Source organism: Trichechus manatus, unplaced genomic scaffold (genome assembly GCF_000243295.1).
Source record: "Trichechus manatus latirostris isolate Lorelei unplaced genomic scaffold, TriManLat1.0 scaffold00116, whole genome shotgun sequence".
NCBI lineage: Eukaryota > Metazoa > Chordata > Mammalia > Sirenia > Trichechidae > Trichechus > Trichechus manatus.
Window position 1 is genome coordinate 2,301,708 of NW_004444052.1, and position 22,320 is coordinate 2,324,027.

General features: G+C 42.8%; 1 protein-coding gene across 1 annotated transcript in view; it reads right to left on the reverse strand.

The window, feature by feature from the left end:
* Positions 1 to 22,320, reverse strand: part of ANKH (ANKH inorganic pyrophosphate transport regulator) — a 161,387-nt gene that overhangs the window by 135,419 nt on the left and 3,648 nt on the right. The gene's annotated exons all lie outside the window — the stretch shown is intronic.

Genomic DNA, 22,320 nt, shown 5'->3' on the forward strand with positions numbered 1-22,320 from the left:
CAGAGTAAGTCTAACTGGATGAGCCCAAGGTAATAGATTCTGACCACAGCACCACAAACCGTGGCCATGGGAGATCCCTATGCCCTTCGCCAGCTGAAAGATTTTAGTAAAACATGGCCAGATTCTAACCTTGCTAGTGTCATCTGGTGGCTCAAAATTAAAGCAGTATGTAAAAGGGCAAGGAAGTAGTAAAGTGCCTGAGACCACTGTGTACATTACTTATGTTCTGAAGACGGCATTTCCACCACTTTGTTCCATTTTCCTTTCAACAATCATCCCTTGACACTTCTCACACACAGAACAGTGGAAAACTAGCAGTACTTCCAACCCCATTTAAGTGTATACAGTTTAACTGGAGAGTTTGGCCTACGATGAGAAATGGACCCACGATTTATACAGTAATCAACTTTATGTGATTTTTAGTCATTCAGCTTTATAAAGGATTTCTTTTTAAATTACTTATATGTGGGTAATTAAATGGTAGTTAACAAGTAAATGACAAAGCCATAGATAAACAACTGGTTATTATTTCTTGGGCTATTTCTATAGGAAACCTATTTTATGTCATCTAACACAATTCACTCAAAAGAGAGCACACATATTTGACATACTATGAAAAGTAGTGCTAAAAATGAATCCCTAAGTTCAGTGATTTTTCAAACTATCGTCTTACAGGTTGTCTTATAGGATGGTTTCTCAAAAAGAAAAGGTTTTTCCAACTACAGGTAGTCCCCAACTTACGATACAGGTTCCACTCCAACAACTCCATGGTAAGTTGGTTCTGACGTAAGTCAAATACTTTATTTAGTTTTCATTATTATTGCCTTTTATTATCAGTATCTTTATACATCCGATCTTTATTTGTCTTTGGGGGCTGGAAACATTGCATATATACTTACAGATATGATGACATCAGCAAATTACATCCTGAAACATTATATAGAACACAAATTACTAACGATGATATTAAAAAAAACGAACACTGACGGTCGTAGTGTGATTTGTTATAACTCGAATACGTCGTAAATCAGGGACCTGTATGGTCTTATAGCTTGTCTTGTAGGATGAAGTGTGTTGCTCTTAGGGAAGAAAAGGGAGGCAGCGAACCAATAAAGACACAACGTTAGTTGACGAGAGGCAAACCTTTATTTATTTTTATCTGTGTCGGAGAAAAGAAAAAGAAGGAAAAGTAAGCAAATATCAACAGATGATTACGTGGCCAGTAAAGAAAGTGTGGAGATAACTGGGGGGGGATGGGGGTGGGGTGGGAAGAGCTGTTACTGGTTTTGAAATGAAGTCACCTTTGCTGCGTGGCTGACGAGTGGTACTCTGCACAAAGGTGTGAACCGCCAGGCTTGGGGGTAGAGGACAGGAACGTGTGCACCGCGGTCCTGGGGGACTTGCATGCTTCTTCAGAGAAGGAGCAAGTTCACAGTGCTGCTGAGCACACAAACGGGCTGTTGTCAAGGATGGGGCAGAGAACTGGATAGTGTCCAGCACCACGACTGAACAGTTTGATCAAAGATTCTATACAAGAATCCTGATCAAATGGGAGAAAATGCAGAACAGAATTTCAAATTCTCACGGAATCCAGACTTTCTATAGCCAAGAAGGCTGGATGAACCCCTGAAACGATTGCCCTGAGATAATCTTTAAACCTTAACCAAAAATATTCTCTGGAGTCTTCTTTAAACCAACCAATAGTTTCACTTAATTAGTAAAGAATGTCTGCCTTGAGCATTGGACTCTTTTAAGATGTATCTATATGGGATCAAATTGACAACAATAACTGAAAAGATCAGATAGGAACCTTAGGGGGCAGTGAGTTTAAGTTAATGGGGAAAGAACAACTCAGAAAAGGAGGTTGTGAATGGTTGCACGACTCAAAAAATGTAATCGATGTCACTGAATTGTACACGTAGAAATTGTGGAACGGGTGTATGTACTGCTGTGTATATTCTCAACAACAAAATAAAATAAATTTTTTTTTTTTTAAAAAAAGGGAGGACGGGGGTTATCAAGGGCTCCATCTGGACTCATGTGAACCAACTCTGGATGGGGCCAATTCTTTCATTTTAGCTGTCCTTTGGAGTCCTAAAAACTGCCCAGAGCCAAGCCAGCCAAGTGACAACCTACTGCTCAGGCTGACAAAACACACAGATCGGCAGGGTAAGAGCTGTTTATTTTGTGCCTATAGATATGTATTCAGTCTCTCTGATAATCTGAGGATACAGAGATTTTCTCCTACTCAATATGGGAGGGCCATATACTTTCAAATAACCACTGCTCACTGTGAGACCCCATGAACATGACAGTACCAAATTCAGCCAGGATTTTTTTTTTTTTTTATACTCTGTTCTATAAAGAAGAAAAAATTAGTCACTATTGCATCCTTCTGCAATAAGGCAAAATTAATTATTAAGACAAGAATGATACTTTATTATGGGAGACAGGTAAGTTACAAATTATTTTTAATGGTCTGTTGAAAGAATAGTGATTTATCCCTCTCCACTCTACTCCTCCATCACAGACCGCCCCTCCCTCCCCAAAAAAAATCTGAAAGAGAAGATAAAAGGAAGAAGAATGCTTTCACGCCTAGAAGTTGAACACCCCTGGAAAAAAACAATAGCACACATTGCTACATTTTAGCAAACCACAAAGATACGATGACTGTATGAAGCGTACCATCAATAAGGGGGCACTGGTGATTCAGTGGTAGAATTCTTGACTTCCATGCTGGAGACCCAGGTTCAATTCTCAGCCAGTGCATTTCATGCGCTGCTACTACTGTCTGTCAGTGGAGGCTTGTGTGTTGCTATGATACTGAACAGGCTTCAGCAGAGCTTCCAGACTAAGACGGACTGGGAAGAAAGGCCTGGTGATGTACTTCTGAAAATCGGTCAATGAAAATTCTGAGTCACAGAGGTCCAACCCCTAATCATTCATGGGGATGGCGTAGGACTGGGCAGTGTTTTGGTCCACTGTGCCTGGGGTCACCATGAGTTCGGGGCCAACGTGATGGCAGCTAACAACAACGACAGAGTCACTAAAAGATCAGTTGCATTATATCCACATCAGGTTTGGACTGGAAGCTGTTTTAGAAGCCATGGACTTTGTGGCAAGTCCTTGCTTTGCTTTCTAAGACTTTTGTTTGTTTTTAAATTAAACTCTATCCCATTTTTTTTCTTTTTTAAATCAGACTTATTTCAAGAAATTTGTAAATATTTTTTATTATGTTAAAGACTCCAACAATAGAACACTATCAACATGTTGCCAATGTTATGTAATCAATTATTTAACAACCTCAAAAGGGAAACATCTGATTTTAAAATAACTCAAGCAAGCATGTATCAAGGTTCTGCGGAAAGTGTCTCAGTTTACAAAACAGCCTTTGGTTTTATAAACATCTCCTGCTTCTTCCTCTTCTTTTCCTCTTGGCCAAACCCCTCAGCCTCCGTTGCTAAGAGACCGTGATCGGACTAGAGATCAGATTGCTTCTTTGCAAGTGCTGCATGGCAGAAAAGTTCCAGATATATTTTCTTTTCTATCTTCTCATGTGGACTTTGGGGAAGGAAAGGGAGCGAGCTCTATTTTCAACCATATTCTCTCACTTTGTATAATGGTGAGTGATGTAACAAACCGAGAATCCCTGAAGCAGAGTGTTTTTTCCCCTATCGTGTTAAACATATATAGACATTCCATAAACTATGATTGTTAACATAATTAATGTAGAAAACTATTACAGGTTATTAAGCTATATATTAGATAAAGAGGGGAGGTGGGCTTAATAACAATTTTGTTTGCTAGCTATTAGATTACTATTACTTCAGTGTAATTCCACTGCTATGACTCAGAATATGACATGTAAGACAGCACATTAAAAGCTTTTTGGTTTGGCCACAAATCACTCCGATGATCAAAAGTGCAACGTGTAGAATGCGCTTTACTAAGAGACAATAGTTAATAGAAGAAAAACATCTTACTAATGTTGCTCTTCTCTTCTGGTCTAGTCAGTCCAATTCCAACCACAGTTGTGCAGGGTAATTTCTCTGCATCGGTTGACCAGTTGCCATGGAGCCAATTCAGCTCATGGTGACCCCATGTGTGTCAGAGTAGAACTGTGCTCCACAGGGTTTTCAATGGCTGATTTTTCAGATTGCCAAGCCATTCTTCCAAGGCGCCTCCAGACAGATTTGAAGCTCCAATCTTTCAGTTAGTAGCTGAGCACTCAACCACTGGCACCACCCAGGGACTCCCTGCACTGGTTGAAGACATACTTTTCCATAAGACAAGACTGCCATCTATTAAGACACTGCTTGCCATGGTCCTCTGCAGACGCAACCCCAGAGAGAAGCTGGTCTTCTTTGTGAACTTTCCAGGCTGAGGGTAAGGGCTCTTAACGACGGGGAGTCAGGGAGACTTTTCTGGGCATCCAGCCCAATCTTGACCTTGCACTCTCACCTCCCTAGGTGCTGCAGGCAGCTCTGGGATCACAACATACCCTCCAGCACTGAGACCTTCACCTAACCAGGGAGCATGTCCAGAATACTCAAGACAACCTGACCTTCCCCCTCAGGTGAAACCACCTTCCCTGAAAGGCATGTTTTTGCATGTTTACTTTCATTAGAAAATGACTGCTCACCCAAAAACAAGAATAATTGTTCTTCAAGGTCTCACTGGTATCTACCCAGTTGACAAACCCGAATATCAGGTCAACACCACCACTAATTCCCTCTCCGACACAGTTCCAGACATGGCATTTGAGAAGAGCTGCCCTCCTCCCAGGTGGGCAAAGCCAGGAAGGCTGTCTGCTTGCACATTAGTGCACTGCCCTCTTCCCCGCCACATACCCTGAGCTCAATTCATCTACCAAGGTGCTATTTTTAGGAAGAAACCTAATAAACTCAGTTTGCTGTCCCTCCATTTAGAGGGAAATCTGCTTCAGTGGACAGAAGATGGGGGTGTCTGCGCTCACCCTGAGCAAATCACATTTGGCTGCTTTTGTTGTCAGGTACTCAATTACTTCATTTATTTAGTTCATTCAAATGTTTCTTAGGTGTCTACTGTGTGCTGGGAGTCCCTGGTGGCACAAATGGTTAAGCGCTCGGCTACTAACCAAAACATTGGCAGTTTGAACCCACCCAGAAACACCCTGGAAGAAAGGCCTGGTGATCTACTTATGAAAAATCAGCCACTGAAAACCCTGTGCAGAGCAGTTCTACTCTGGCACACATGGCGTCACCATGAGTCAGAACTGACTCACTGATAAACTTATTCTGTTCTAAGTACTGTAGAGAAGAGAAGCCAGTAGACAGGACAGTCAATGGAAGCACATACCAGGCCTGCTCTTACGGGCTCAGGGTTAGACGGGCAGACAGACGTGCAAGTGCATCCTTCCAACCCAATGCGGCGTGTCAGAGGCCCCTGGTACCTCACGGAAGCGTGACTTCCAGAAGAAAGCGACTCTCTGCCTCTTCTGAGCTGGCTTCTGTGAAAAGGAACTCATCCCAGCAGCAACTGGACAACTTAATCTGAAACTAATGAAGGCTTGAAAGAAAACACATCTTTAAAAAAGACACCTGACTTATGAAAAGGTGCTGAAAGGAAAGGAATTCATCATATCTGCCGAAAGGCACAGCCAATGAAAGGCCAGAGAATTTTTATTTTCCACCTGCTGATTAGATTTTAAGAAAGTAATATTCTGCAGTTGCAGATAAGGAGAAGGAGCTGCAAGGGACTCCCACTAGTTTAGAGGAGGGCAGAGAGGAGGGGGAGAGGCCAGGTGAAACCTGGCCCGATCGTTAAGGTTGTGAATGTTCCAGAAGAAAGAGCAATGCATGTAAGTATAAAATTCCAGGGACACTGGGCAGAACCTGCAGGTAGCACTGAACCCTGCTAAGACTCTGCCATGACCTACGCCTCTATCCTGAAAGAGAGCATCTCGTCCTCTTCAGTAGAACAGTGCCCAGCCTCAAACGGGAGGGGGTTAGGACTCAGAAACACCCAGAGAAGGGAAAGCCTGCCCAATGGCTTTGATCCAGGCATAGGGCTGAGGCTCTTGGCAGCCCAGAGCTGCAATGCCTCTCTGCTCTCCATCTCGGCTTTCTGTAACAGCAAGACTGGACTCCGTACTGCTTCTTGTTCCAGGAGCACACCTGCAAAGAAGCATTACCCAGGGTGCAGAAGAAAGGTGTGCCCATCTCAGGAGGGGAGGTAATGGGGACAGGGCTAGACTGTTCTGACATTCAGGTGTGCCTCTAACAGCATCTGTGGGTGCTGGCCATGCTTTCCTTCCAGGCAGTGCCCGTGGATGGGGGAACAACTATTACAAACTATGAACCACCCGACAAATGTAAAGTGTGCTCCAAGCAAGAGAAAAGACAATGTTCATTGTTTTGCATCCAGTTACTATGGAGTCGATTCTAACTCATGGTGACCCCATGTGTGCAGAGTAGAACTGATCCATCGGGTTTTCAAGGCTGTCATCTTTCGGAAGCAGACTGCCAGGTTGTTCTTCAGAGGTGCTTCTGGGTGGATTCAAACCACCAACTTTTCACTTAATAGCTGAGAGCAAATCATTTGTGCCACCCAGGAACCTAGGACATCATTTCAAAATCAAAATCCAAACCCACTGCCATTGAGTTGATTTCCAGCTCATAGTGACCCTGTAGGACAGAGTAGAACCGCCCCATAGGGCTTCCAAGGCTATGTATCTTTACAGAAACAGACTGCCACATCTTTCTCCTGCTGAGTGGCTAGTGGGTTCAAACTGCTGACCTTTTAGTTAGCAGTCAATTGCTTTAACCACTGTGCCACCAGGGCTCCTTAGGCCCCCATAAATTACAGGCCAGGAAACACGATTCTTAAAAGTCCAGGCAGCTAGTGAGTGTGGCTATTAGAACACGCATATCTCAAACTAGAAAGAAACCAGTTATTTTCAGTGGTGAAACACATTAAGACTTCCTTGTAAGTAACACAGAGACCCAACAGGACAAAGCAGAACTGCCCCATAGGGTTTCCAAGGAGAGACGGTGGATTTAAACTGCCAACCTTTTGATTAGCAGCCAAGCTCTTAACCACTGCACCACCAGGGCTCCATAAGTAACACCAGCAGAGGACAACTCACCAATGCCATGCTGCGGATTACAGCAAGGTACAGGCAATGACTTGTGATCCCTCAACAAGAGTGTGCTTAACAAGCGAATGGCTGAATGGACATTATCTTTGTCTTTCCCCACTCCCCATCCCAAATCCAACCCAAGCTGTCCTGGGTCCAAGGCGCCAGAGTCCTGTAGCACCCCGAAAGAATCCACCCCAATCCTACCCGTTAACTCTATCCCAGGAGATCTGCTTCACACCCATCCTCTCCTCTTCCAAGTCTTGTCAGGTTATCCCCCCGGAAGCCTGCGTCCCACTCATCTCCCATTTGTGAGTTTCCAAATTACCGTAATCACAGCTGACGAGTCAAGTGCACCCAGAAGAAATTCTGATTTTCAATTAATCCAATCTCTAAGGCCCTGGGCAGCCCCTCCCCAAACTGCCATCACCTGCCTTACACTATAATCAAACCAATTGCTCTTAAAGTGTCATTAATCAAGACAAGTAAGATTTTTCAGTGTTATGCTTTGCCCAAGTACTGCTATGCTACAGGTGTGCTTTTCTACTACTTCTTGCTGCATATATATATTTTAATAATATCATGGGTTATATAACTCGGTGGAGTGGCAAGGAAACCTAACCACAATTTATATTATTTCTATAGGAGAATGTATTCAAAACAAGTTTGTGAATTACAACCAATCTGTAAGCTGTAGACAATGTTGAAAACAAACAAAAACACCACGAAGGGAAACTCTAGAAGGTTAGTCCACTCCCTACTGGCATAACACTCATTCCACTGTAGACATCTCATATACACAAGAGCTCACCAAGGAGCCGCGTCAAATTTTCGTTCCAGATGGTGTCTCTCTGCTGTCACCAGGCACCTGGTCCATCTGTAATATTATCCTTAGCATGATGAGGATGCAGATACATTTGCTTCCCCCAAAGTCCTAATGTATTCCCAAGCCAAATATTCATAAATATTTTGGAATTTTCCATACCACGATTTCGTTAAAGCAAATGGCTGAGAACTGACGTATTTTAATAAAGTATTTTTACATAAAAAACCACTGCGCTCGAGGTTTTAAAGGAATAAACAAATATTCATAGCATTTGCATTTGGCTAAAAATGGACTCTTGAAAATCTATTAACAGAAAACACACTGCAGCTGCTGCAGAGAAAGAGCGAGAGAAGAGAGAGCGAGCCTACTGATACTAAGCACTTAATGTAGTTACCACTGCTTATTCATAATGTGTATTCTCTCTCAGGCAAACAACTGAAAACTTTTCACTAAACCTATTAACAAATTAACATGACTGAAATGGAACTTATTTTTCTTCTCCCCAAACCTGCTCTGTTAAAGTTTGGTGCCATCATCATCCTCTCCCCCCTCCCACCCACCCAAACAGTGGCCAAGTCCATTGGTTTCTAAATTGTTCTCTGTCAGCTCCCTGCTCCCCCAACTACCCTAATCCAGGCCACCACCACCTTGCTGATGGATCACCACGAAAGCCTCTTAATTGGTTTCCTTGCCTCACCTCCCTCTTATTCATTAGCCACACTGAAACTAAAATTATCTTTCAAGTAGGCAAATTTGAGCACACTACACCCCACTGAGAATCCTTCAAAGCTCCTACTGCCCTCAGGATCAAGTCCAAACTCCTTAACCTGACTGATGAGGCTCTTCCCAATCTAGGCTCTGCTTACGGCCCATCCTCACCTCTTACCATTCCCATTCCTGTTCCCTGTTGCAATCATACTCAGCATCATTCAGTCTGCAAATGGGATGCTCTTACTTTCCAGAAAGGGGGCCACGCTATTCTCTTTAGGTCTCAGCTTGAACAGAAAGCTTCCCTGACACTAAGTGGGCTAAGCGGTCCCTCCTATGAGAGCCCAGAGCAAGCACCCTGCTCTCCCCCATCTCAGCACTTAGCACATCCTTTGTCTATTGTCCCTACTATATAACTGCTGGGAAGGCGATGGGAAGACTGTGCCAGTCTTTTTTGCTGTTCTGTCTTTAGTGACTAGCACTGCACCTGGGACATAGTAGGTGTCCAAAAAGCCTTTGAACAAATTCATGACTACACTCTTACCGGCTGTGTTCCATACTCCCAGTACTTAATACTGCAACACTTCCGAACAGTAGTATGCTAAGCACGTGGGGAGGTGAGCTACACACAACTTTCAGCTCTTTAGGCAGCCACCATAATAAAAAGAAAACAAAAAACCACTGCCGTCAAGTCAATTCCGACTCGCAGTGATCCTAAAGGACACAGCACAACTGTCCCGTAGGGTTTCCAAGGCTGTAATCTTTACAGAAGCAGACTGCTACATCTTTCTCCCCCGGAGCAGCTGGTGGTTTGAACCGCTGACCCTTTTGGTTAGCAGCTGAGCGCTTTAACCACTGCACCACAAGGGCCCCTCTGGTAGCCATCATACACTGTTTTAAAATCAACTGCTATAATTGTCAAGAAGATTGAGAAAAGCTTGGTCCTGTTTGTATGTCTAGATTAGAGAAGGAGTCAGTGGTACACGCAGTCCCTCCTTCAACCTCATGTCAAACTAGTTAAAACAGTTGCCATTGGGTCAATTCCAACCCGTGGCAACTCCATGTGTATCAGAGAACTGCTCTATAGGGTTTTCAATGGCTGATTTTTTGGAAGTAGATTACCAGGCCTTTCTTCTGAGTCACCTCTGTGTGCACTCAAACCTCCAAACCTTTCTGTTAGCAGTTGAGCACATTAACCATTTGCAGCACCTGGGACTCCCTGATACCAAACAGTAGTCTATAATTAAAAGAAAACGAAACGTAATCCATCATTTCAAAAAGCACATGTTGCTTAAATCCTAGTAACAATTTTTTACAACACATCTTTGTTGTGTGTCATAGAGTCAATTCCAACTCACAGTGACCCTACAGGACAGAGTAGAACTGCCCCATAGGGTTTCTAAGGCTGTAATCTTTACACAAGCAGACTGCCACATCTTTCTTCCCCCAGAGTGGCTGGTGGGTTTGAACTGCTGACCTTTTGGGTAACAGTGCACAGCTAAGTACTTAACCACTGTGTTACCAGGGCTCCTACAACACACCTACTACTGGACAAATCCAGTCTTAAATGTCGTTGTCCCAAAGCACCAAAAAGGCAGGATCAATGCCAACGTATATGGTGTAAAATCCATCTGTCATTCAGCAGGCTTCTGCTGGCCCCTAATGGACAAGCTATTCCATCGTTCCGCTCTAGATTCTTCGTGCTGAAAGTGGAGAAGGTGACCCGCTCCCCAAGGTGCATGCCGAGTGTCTAGGGCAGACCCCGCACAGAAAGTTTTTCTCCTTTCCCACATGGTTATACAGGGAAGCAAAAACTTCTTGAGCATCATTAAACTCACTGAATGAAAGCACTTATCTCTGCCTTGAAACCTGCAGAGACCGGTATCTTCCCAGATATCCCAAGTAAAACCGGTACAATCCTTCCCCACTCTGCACTTTGGCCTGACCCTGTGCAGAGTACATTCTGGGTCTAAGACTTACTTGCTGAAAAGGAGGCCAGATCAGAAACAGCTGAAAAGTATTACATTATGAAAAACGTAACTGATCTCTCAGCATAAAAATGCTTTTACTGAAAGAAATTATATGATGGATTTCGTCACCATGAGGTTTTGAGAGAACTAAAAATGCAGATTTTTAACAGCAGTGGTCACAGGGCAATAAAATAGAATTGAGAAGGAGGGATTGCCCACTGTGGGCCAGGGACACTGCTAACATTGCGCCTCTGGGGTCAACCAGAATCACTTTCTACAGAGAACTGTAGCACCCTCTAGCAAAAGCTCTGAAAGGGTGCACATGGTCAACAAGGATTTCTAGGTATTAATCCAAAGAAATAATCAATGCGCACAAAGATTTCTATACAAAAATGTTTCACAGTGTTATCTGTAATAGGAATGAAAGAGAAATAACTTGACCATCTAACCACAGAAGACTGGCTGGATATATTATGGTATAGCCACATGATAATGCTCAAACCAAAACCCACTGCCGCTGAGTCAATTCTGACTCATAGCAACCCTACAGGACGGAGTAGAACTGCCCCACAGGGTTTCCAAGGAGCACCTGGTGGATTCGAACTGCCGATCTTTTGGTTAGCTTGCTGTAGCTCTTAACCACTGTGCCACCAGGGCTCCAACAGAAAGGTAGGAAACCATTAATAATCTCACTGTAGATGAATATTTAAAATCAAAGGAAATATCCTGTGACAGAGAGTGAGAAAAGGGTTACAATTTTGTTTAAAATGTATACATGGAAAAGAGATGAGAGGAATATGCACTAAAATAAGATACAGTAGTTATTTCTGGTAGTAGACTTGCATATGATTCTTATTTTCTTCTTGATATTTTTCTTTATTTTCCACGGACCTGTGATGCAAAAATTTGAAAATGGATAATGGTGATAGTTACATAACGTGATAAATGTAACCAATGTCACTGAAACGTTCATGTAAAAAATGCTGAAATGGCAAATGTTGTGTGTACATATATATTATATGTACACATATTATATATATATGTACACACACACACATATATACATTTACCACAATAAAAATAAATGAAGTCTATTTTTTAAAGTTAATAACACAAAACTCATGGACCTGCACACTGAAGATGGGTGCATTCCAGTGTATGTAAATTATACCTCAATTTTTTTAAAAAAGGAATGAAATCAGGCTCCCTGGCCCCTTCTCTGAAATTAGAGTCAATGAGAATTTTGGAAGAACAAAGTGATTGTGCCGCACAGCTGCTCACTGCCCTCGCCTGCTGGAGGACCCTTCGTGGGTCTCTATTGTCCTCACTCCTTTACAGACACTGCTGAAGCCCTGCCTTGTCTTGGAAAGGCTGGTAACACTTGGGGGACCAAGTACTTACCATGCCAGTGAACTGCCCATGTTTGGTAAACAACCCAACAGGTGTGAGCCTGGCGGTGGGTGGTGTAACACCTGGTGGCGGTGTGCCTCAGTGAGGGAGGAGAAATCAGGTCCACCCTTCTCGCACATCAGGCTCCACAGCAGCTGTCCTCCCAGGTGACGCAACTCCGCGGTGGAGAAGGGAGTGGTAATAACCATAACCCATCCAATAGGAAGGACAGGTAAAGGTCTCTGAGTGGCCTCACTGAATGGAGGATGGAGGTGAAGTGTGAAGTTGGAGAGAACCCTGTACTGACTCCCTGGTTTGGAGTCAGGCTGGCTGCAGGCTGTCTTTCTGGGTACTGCAGCCTTGTACTTGGCTGGAGTCCTCGAGGTGAAAGTTACCTCCTTCTTGTTAAGCATGGTTATTTGTTACTCTCCTCTGGGCAATCTGTCTTTATGAATGTCAAGCTTAGGCCACACAAGGTATGAAACCTCAGTGTCCTCGCCAACAGCTAACCTCCTGCCAAACCACTGAAGCACTCAGAAGGGAGGAGACTTTTTTTTGTCATCTGCTATTTCATATTCTCCATACTATTATCCCCTCTATTAAAATCAGGGATGGATTACCCAATGAGCAAAGTAAGCATGTGCTTAGGGCATTAACAAAACAGGGGCACCAGGTCCCCAAAGCAAAGATCCACAGACATCAAGCAGACAGGACACAAGGAAAAGCAAGTGCTGCAGTGGAAGGGAACTGGCAGGGCACTAAACGAATCTGATAACCAGCTCTAGTGCATGAGAATGTGCCCGCCGGAAATATAGTTCATGCAGGGTCATGAGGGTGCCCATGTGCAAGACTGTTAAAGCCATGAGGCCCCTACCACTTCAACACCTTCGTTGACATCTCTCGCATTTAAACAGAAGTCAAATCATGGATAGCTAAGACACTCACACATGCATATATATACAACTCACATATCCCGCTTGGATGCATGAGTAAACAGAGGAGGGGGCATCACAGATTATCAGTGCTTAGGGCCCTGACAGGCCTTAATCAGGCCCTGATTAAAACGCATGAGCCAGTGGCCACCAGATCTCAGGGTTATCTAGGAGCAACATTAAAGGGCACACGAACTTTTTACCGTGTTAAAAGCAGCTTTCAAAATGTAAACTGGCCACATCTAAGCCAAATGACAAGTTAGAAAATGACAGGAAGTCAAACAACTCCCTATAGACTTACATTTTTCAAAAGCTGAGTAGGGATTCTGAAAAGCTCATAGACGTGGACTCACTATGGTTTCAGTTAAAGACAATACCCGGAGCAACCGGCTCTCATGGCGTGTATGTCACACAGGACCAGAGAACCTGGGAAGTCCCTGATCCAAAATATTCCCCTTTGGGCATCACACAAAATAAGCTATCTTCATTTCTCACACTCTATGAAGATTAGTTGAGGATGGTGGTGGCTCAGTGGTAGAATGCTCGCCTTCCATGTGGAAGACCTGGCCAAAGCACCTCATGCACAGCCACCACTCATCTGTCAGCAGAGGCTGGCTTGTTGCTATGATGCTGACAGGTTTTTGTAGAGCCTCCAGACTAAGATGGACTGGAAAGAAAGGCCTGGGATCTACTTCCAAAATCAGCCAATGAAAACCCTGTGGATCACAACGGTCAGATCCAAAACCAATCGTGGGCATGGTGCAGGACTGGGCAGCATTTCGTTCCGTTGTGCATCAGGCTGCCATGAGTCAGGGCCAACTCAGTGGCAGCTAACAACAACAGGGAGATCAGAGTCACAAAGCTGACTTCTGCCCTCCTAGTTACTGGCTCATCTCGCCCACTGGAAAAGCCTCATTAACCTGCCAGACAGGTAGTATCAGTAGACATTGTTTTTCAGCCACTCAATTCCAACTAATGTTCCAAGGAGTCCCAGTCTCACTTTTTGGGCCACCTTTGAAGCTTCCATCCAGAGGTCTCCACTCTTTCTCTTAATGCGCTCCAAGCCTCAAGACAGAGGACCTCAGCCGTACTCTCCCTCCTGGTGGGATTTATGGCAGAGAAACTGAAGAGGCACAGGAAGTAGGCAGGTGAAGGCGGGCTTGGCGATGTGTGGCCAAGCCTCTCACCGCCTTATGGAGCCACCCGACCCAGCCCCTCCGCCCTTACCCTGAGGTTGGGGACAATGATGGAGGTCCATTTTGTGAGAAGACTACAGATTCCTACCGACCCAATACATCGTTCAGCATGATCTCTGTACAAAAAGGCAATCCTAGAATAGTGCCAAAAGTGTCCGAATCAGCAAAAGCCTCATCAAACCAGTCATAGCAAAGCACTACAAAAATCTAAAATCCAGCTCTGACCTGGGAGTTAACTTACTCCAAAATGTACTCCCTCAATTAGAAACGAAGCTGGTCAATCTGTCCCTGGGAACCTCGTGTCATTTCCTAAACCAGATGCACACACTTTTTCTTTGATAACTCTATACTAAACCAAACCCAATCTGTCACTGTCAAGTTGAGTCTGACTCATACAGACCCTACAGAACAGAGCAGAACTGCCCCATTGGGCTTCCAAGGCTGTAAATCTTTACAGAAGCAGACTGCCAGATCTTTCTCCCATGGAACGGCCGGTGGGTTGGAGCTGCCAACCTTTCAGTTAGCAGACAAGCGCCTTAACCACCGCGCCACCAAGGCTCCTTTAACCACTATAAATCCATTAGCTAAGTCAATTCTGACTCATAGCAACCCTACGGGACAGAGTAGAACTGACCCATAGGGTTTCCAAGGAGTGGCTGGTGGATTCAAACGGCCGACCTTTCGGTTGGCAGCCTAGCTCTTAACCGCTGCGCCACCAGGCCTCCTTAACCACTATAAAGGGGAATAAATATCCACTTTGCAAGGAGTCCCTGGGTGGTACAAATGGTTAGCACACTTAGCTGCTAACCAAAAGTTTCGAGGTTTGAGTCCACTCAGAGGCACCTGTGAAGAAAGACCCAGTGATCTACTTTTGAGAAATCAACCACTGAAAACCCTATGCAGCACAGCTCTACTCGGACACACGTGGTGTTGCCATGAGACAAAATCAACTCAACACCAACTGGGTTTTGGTTTTGCCTTAACAAATACCAAGTTATTTTTCCCAGGACAGACTTTAAAAACATTTTTGTTGTGAAGGACCAAGAAAGTAATAGAAAGAGTTGAGTTGTGACACATAAACCTCCTTGTTGACTGAGACAACTCCTAACGTTGGTGTTGTAATTTTAAGCGCATCTGTTCTTCCAGCATCATGAGCGTTATTTGGTTGTCAGAACAGGAGCTGAATGATCCTACAGCCATAAAGTGAAAAACAAAAAACCCCTGGGTTGTACGGCTTAATATGAAGCCTGCTAACATCTCTATTTTGTGACTATATCTTCATCTTTGCAGACTGGTGTTATCCACACTGATGACAGACAAGAGCATTACAGAGAAGGGCATCATGGGCGGCAACATCCAGATGAAAAAGCTATGTCCCAATGTCACACTGTTTCATTGCCCTGCCCACCGACTTGATGCTCGACTGCAATTACTGAGCAACCTTGTCATGGGATATAATAAGCTGCACTCTACAATTAGACATTCTGCTCTGTGCTGCTCTGATTGCAGAAGTGTTTCATGTATGTTTTCTTAACTGGGATCTAAGCAATTCTGGGGCAGGGGCCACGTCAAATACGGCAAAGCTGCTCTTATTCAAAGATCACTTAAATGACTAATTCTAGAATCTCTCTGCGACAGAAACAAAATCGGAGCAGGGCAGAAAAATAAGTGTCACAAACTGCATATTCTATCCCCTGGGGAGGACTCCAAAGTTATTTACTCTTAATTTTTCATAGAATTTGAGTTTCCCAGGCCCAGAGCAGAGAAAGCAGAAAATTAAAAGACAAGTACTCAGTGTGTATTAGGTATGTTTCTTGCCGGTTTTGTCATTACTGTTGAAGTGGTTGGGTAGGCTCATTGAGCAGCAAGAAGAGGAAACTGACAGCCGGCAACTAGTTAGTAGGAAAACGATGAATGCTGATGTGTGAACTAAAAAAAATGAAAGGGAAAAAAAAAAAAAAAGAAAAACCACACAAAAAAATCCATCACAGAGAATGAAGAAAACCAAAGACACAATGGAAAGATTAGTCCAAAGGACTAATGGACCACAACTACCACAGCCTCCACCAGACTGAGTTCAGCACAACTAGATGGTACCTGGCTACCACCACCGACTGCCCTGACAGGGATCACAATAGAGGGCCCCGGACAGAGCTGGAGAAAAATGTAGAACAAAATTCTAACTCACCAAACAAAAAGACCACACTTACTGGTCTGACAGAGACTGGAGAAACCCCGAGAGTATGGCCCCCAGACACCCTTATAGCTCAGCAGTGAACTCATTCCTGAGGTTCACCCTTCAGCCAAAGATTAGACAGGCCCATAAATGGCCATACCAGCCCAGGGGCAAGGACGAGAAGGCAGGACGGGCCAGGAAATCTGGTAATGGGGAACCCAAGGCTGAGAAGGGGAGAGTGTTGACATGTTGTGGGGTTAGCAACCAATGTCACAAATCAACATGCGTGTTAACTGTTTAATGAGAAACTAGTTTGCTCTGTAAACCTTCATCTAAGTACAATAAAAAAAATTTAAAAAAATTTAAAAAAACCCATTACACATCTAACAGTCTGAAGAAGCCCACAGGACTAGGGGTCAGCGGGAATGCAGGGCTCAGGTGGCAGGCCAGTCAGTACTCACTGGTTAGTGCCAAACTGGTCCTTAAGTATTCTGAGTATCACCTGTCAATGGATATCACTGACTACCCAGTACAACTGACATACAGAAGTCACAAAAAAATGTTAAATCACATTTTGCATACTGTATTTATTTAGTAAGATAGAGTAATGCAAAATACAGGTTAGATTAAAAAAAGACAAAGTTTTCATACTTCAAATAAACTGCACTTAAAGGGAAAAGTTTCTGTTGTCAAGAAAATTCACTCGTGGGTAGCTTGTATCCAGACAATACTGCATGAAACAAGGTTTTCTGTATTTCTGGTGCATCTCCACAGCAACTAATAGTCACAGGTATTCAGAAAACATATCGCTGATGTATTTTTAAGGTAGACACACAACCGAGTCACTCTGGTATGGGATACAGTACCAGCAGCCGTCAAGTCAATTCCAACTTATGGCAGCCCAATGTGTTTCAGAGTAGAACTGTGCTCTATAGGGTTTTCAATAGCTGTGATCTTTTGGAATTAGATCGCCAGGGTTTCTTCCAAGACGCCTCTAGGTGGATTCGAAATGCCAACATTTTGGTTAGCAGCCAAGTGCTTAACCACTTGTGCCACCAAGGCACTCCGTGGTATGTTTTACCAGGAGTTTAAGGAGGTTTATTTCCTCAGACTCTTATAGGACATGAAAGGAATGATTTTACAACCCTGATCTCTCCCCCTCCCACCCGCATACCCTGCCCCACAATCCCAAATCAACAAGGAAGAGAGAAAAGACATGGAAATCCCCACAACTATGGCCCCCAGACACTCTGCTAACTCAGAAATGAAACCACTCCTGAAGCCCGATTTTCAGACAAAGATTAGACAGGCCTATAAAACAAACAATAACACACATGAGGAACGAACTTCTTAGTTCAATCAGATATATGAGACCAAATGTGCAACTCCTACCCAAAAGCAAGACGAGAAGGCTGGAAGGGACAGGAAAACTGGACGAACAGACACAGGGAACCGAGGTAGAAAGGGGGAGAGTGCTACCACACTGTTGGGATTGCAATGGATGTCACAAAACAACATATGCATACATTTTCGAGAGAAACTAACTTGAGCTGTAAATTTTCACCTAGAGCACAATAAATCAAAAAAAAAAAAAAAAAAAGACTTGGAGACCAAATTACCCACTACTACAAAAATGGCTTGTCAAATCTAAAAAGTGCTACCAAACCAAACCTGTTGCTGTTGAGTCGATCCTGACTCCTAGCAACCCTACAGGACAGAGCAGAACTGCCCCATAGGATTTTCCAAGGCTGGTAGATTTGAACTGCCGACCTTTTGGTTAGCAGCCAAGCTCTTAACCACTGGGCCATCAGGGCTCGAAAAAGTGCTACAGTACCATAAAGTATACTGTATGCTTTAAAATTGTTTTTTAAATAACTTAATCTATTACTAGAAAAAGATTTAGACCTTGTTGCGATATACGAAGCATTTTAAAGAATTCACTCTACCACCAGAAAGACATTCAGACTTTGCCTCAATATATGAAGTATTTGATGATCTTTTGAAGGATATGCTTGGAGAGAAGGAGTCTGACAAAGTAGTATTTAAGCAGGTCTTCAAGCCACCTCAATAAATAAGGAAACCAACCAACCACAGGATTATACCTCTGTGCCTCCAGAAACAAGCTGCTCACCTACAGGGCCATCCAAAGAGAACTGGGAACCATGGCAGATACGTGAGTATCAATGGGACTAAGGAGGTCACCGCGTCCTTAACTAAATATAGACTGCAAGAGAAGCTGACCTCACTTTCCATGTATGAATGAGAAACTGAAATAGGCATCAAATTATGGCAGGCAGACAGCCCGAGGCAGGCAGAGAAAAACATTACCTACTTATTACACAAAGATGTTCACTGACACTTCATATTGCAAAAACAAACAGAAAATCTCAGCACTCAACAATAGGGGAATATGTAGCAAAGGAAGCTACAGCATGCTCATATCATCAAATATTATGGTGCTATTTAAAATCATACTTAAACACTTTTAAATGATATGAGGAAATGCTTCTGTGTTCCGTGAAAAACAAATCAAGATGCAAACATGTGTATGACTTCAATTATGCTAAAAAAAGCAAAGACTGGCAGGAGCGGCCTCAACATTTTAAAGGGGTTTTCAGACTGGAATTAGAAGTATTTTTATCTTCTTCTTTACTTTTTTATCATCCTCCAAACTTTACACAATTAGCATTTATCACTTTCACAATTTGAAAAAAATAAACATTATTTTGAAATGTATCCCATTAATCAGCTGCTAACAGAAAGGTTGGTGGTTCAAATCCAACCAGTGGCAGCATGGAAGAAAGGCCTGGAGATCTGTTTATGTAAAGATCACAGCCGAGAAAGCCTGATGGAGCAGTTCTACTCTGTAACACATGGAGTCACCATGAGTCGGGGGCCGACTCGATGGCAGCTAACAACGACATCAGCTACAGTTACTTAGAAACTCAGCTTTGGGATTTACATTTCTGTCTTCAAGTACTTTGGACAGTGGCTCATACAAGGGACACTTTTATTAATTAAGTCAAGCTGTGTCTGGGAAGGTCTCTTCCAACGCTTAGTGACCTCAGGTGGTGACTTCCTTCTCAGGAATTGCCAGTGCTCCACACTAAATTCACTGCCCCCTCCACTTTTTTTTTTTTTTAATTCTTGTATCTTGTGCTCTAATGTAAAAGTTTTTTTAGGAGGAGGGGTGCATTTCCCTACTCAATAGAATAACTAGTCCTTCATTTATTCAGCTACTTTTTGTAGGTTCCTCTTCTTTCCATTTTGTGATATTAATAATTTGAGACCCCTCTTATACTGTGTAAGTCTAACTCTAGGCATTAAGTTAGAAGGGACCCCAGAGCGGACAAATATCTTAGCGTTCCTATTACACACCCTACTCCAGTAGCTGCACCAATCCATATGCAAAGCTCTACATTCAGAGACAAAGACCCTGTGTCTTTGAATTACAATAATGGACCCAACCAAATGCAAAGAATCATTCAGGGCAATTTCAAATACCAGAAGTTATCATTTGAGCTTTGAGAGAGTAGATTATCTGGCACTAAGTCAGAATCAACTTGACAGCAATGGGTTTGTTTTAAGCAGAACACATTTCTTAAGTGAGAACACTGCTTTCTTTTCTCCTTCAAAGTCTTCACAGAAAAGTTGTCCTTGTTTTAAGCAGAACACATTTCTTAAGTGAGAACACTGCTTTCTTTTCTCCTTCAAAGTCTTCATAGAAAAGTTGTCCTTAACATATTAAATGTCCTTAACATTAAAAAGTCCCTGGTAGCACAAGCAGTTTGCACTTAACTACTAACCTAAAGGTTGGTGGTACGAAGCCACCCAGTGGCACCGTGGAAAAAAGGCCACCGTGATCTGCTTCCTTCCATAAACATTACAGCCAAGAAAACCCTATGGAGCAGTTCTACTATGTAATACATGGGATAGCCATTAGTCGGAGTTTTTAAGTATCTTAAAAAAACTCCACTGATTTATTCTACATAATTTGGTGAACTTGGCTTTTCAGGAATTCAAGGACTTTGCACTAAGTTTAGTTTAAACAGAAATACCAGTCCTTTGAACATGGTAGGGCCCGATGTACATTTGCAGATGCCTTAAAAAATATACATTGTTCAAAATACACCTCACATCCATCCTCCTTCTTTCCTTAGAATCTGCACTGCCCTAATAACAAAGCCTAAAAAAAATAAAACAAAACACAAACTCACTAGCATCGAGTTGATTCAATAGACTGATTTCTAAGTAATTTTATTGTGAGGGGTGAGTTCTTATCTTTTTTCCTTCCCCTGACCAAAGGCCAGGCCGCACTTGTCAACATAAGATATGGTGTTGATTTAATTATCTGGATAAGTCAGCTCTTCTTACATGAACTTCTTGGTCAAAATGTCCTTTTCCTCCTAACTGGGGGCTGGGAGATCTCCTAATGATTGCCTACATCTGATGAGTCTGTAAAGTTCAAAATGCGACAGCTAAAATTAAACTTAATCCTAGTGTGGGAATCAGAAAAACCAGAACTTTGTCCTAAGTTTGTAAGAACTCCTGCACAGGCTCAGTGTGTAAGCTTAATGGGAGGAGGCAGATAGCAGAATGGGTCAGGGGCATATAGACTCTCGCTCTGCCGTTTACCACCTGTGTCATCTTGGGCAAAGGATTTAACACTTCTAGGCCTCTGATTCTTTCCTCATATATAAAATGTGATGCGATATTATAAGCACATAGTTAAGTGCTCAATGAATGGAAGTTCTTAATACTTTTGATTTGCAATCTTTAGAAATGGAGATAAAAGTAATTACAGCGACCGTATATGAGAGAATAGAACCAACCGCTCCATAGGGTTTCAAGGACTGTGAATTTCTACAGAAGCAGATTGCCACATCTTCCTCCTGCGGAGCCGCTGGTGGGTTTGAACTGCCAACCCTTCAGTTAGCAGCCGAGCACTTAACCACTGTGCCACCAAGGAACCTCAATTATTCTATATATGTACTATAATTATCATAAAGTGCTTTACATACCCACAGCGTTCTATAAACATTAGTTTCTGCAATAATAGATGTATTCTCATTCTTTTCTATGGCGCCTATGTTTAATATTAAAAAGCAGGTCATTCTATTCCATATAGCTTTTTTCATTGTAGAATTCAACTCCCTTTACCCTACCCTATCCCTGCAAATTTACCACCATCACCAAAGTTGAAAAATATGATAATAGGTTTTGCTAGTCTTGTTAGAATACTCCATAATATTTGGGATTTTTTTCCCTGATTGAGCTATAAAATTATAGGGAAATCTATATATCGCATAGATTGTTACAGAGTGTGTTCCTTCCTAGTCCCCACACGCTAATTGCTGAGATAACTAATGTGCAATTCCTTTATACAGTCACCTACGTGCAGCCTATTCTGATTTCAGTGGATTCTTATGTATGGCTGAATTCCCATTTAAAAGCTTCGTCCACATTTTGTAAAGAAACCACAAACTGAGATGTTTATTGTCATAAAAGCCTCATCTATGAAACATTTAAAATGATTTCCTATCCTTTTGTTCTTGGCGAGTCAGAGACTTAAAAGCTAATGAGATGCTTTATTTTTAGTTTTGCATTTCTTCATCATCTCCAAAGCATGGGAACCGGGGGCTTTGTACTCCTTTATACTTCTGGGTTACCTCCCCACCTTGGGATGATAAATTACTGAACTATAAGTGATTCACTCACAGCAAGGTGTAATATACCTGTCCGTGTGACAGAAGAATGGTGGAGACCTCTATGTGTCCATCTGTCTAGAACTCAACGAAAACTCCTGTCGAGAGCTGCATAATTTTCCAAAGTTCAACACAGAACCGCTTTGGCAGATAAGTTCATTACTCCTCCTCTTTATTGTGGTTCAAAGCAGTTGGGCGTAAAATGCCTTCTACTCATTACCCATATACGATCAGGTAACTCTTTAGCTCACAATGTAATTTCTAAGAGCTTGGCTGCTAACCAAAAGGTCGGCAGTTCAAA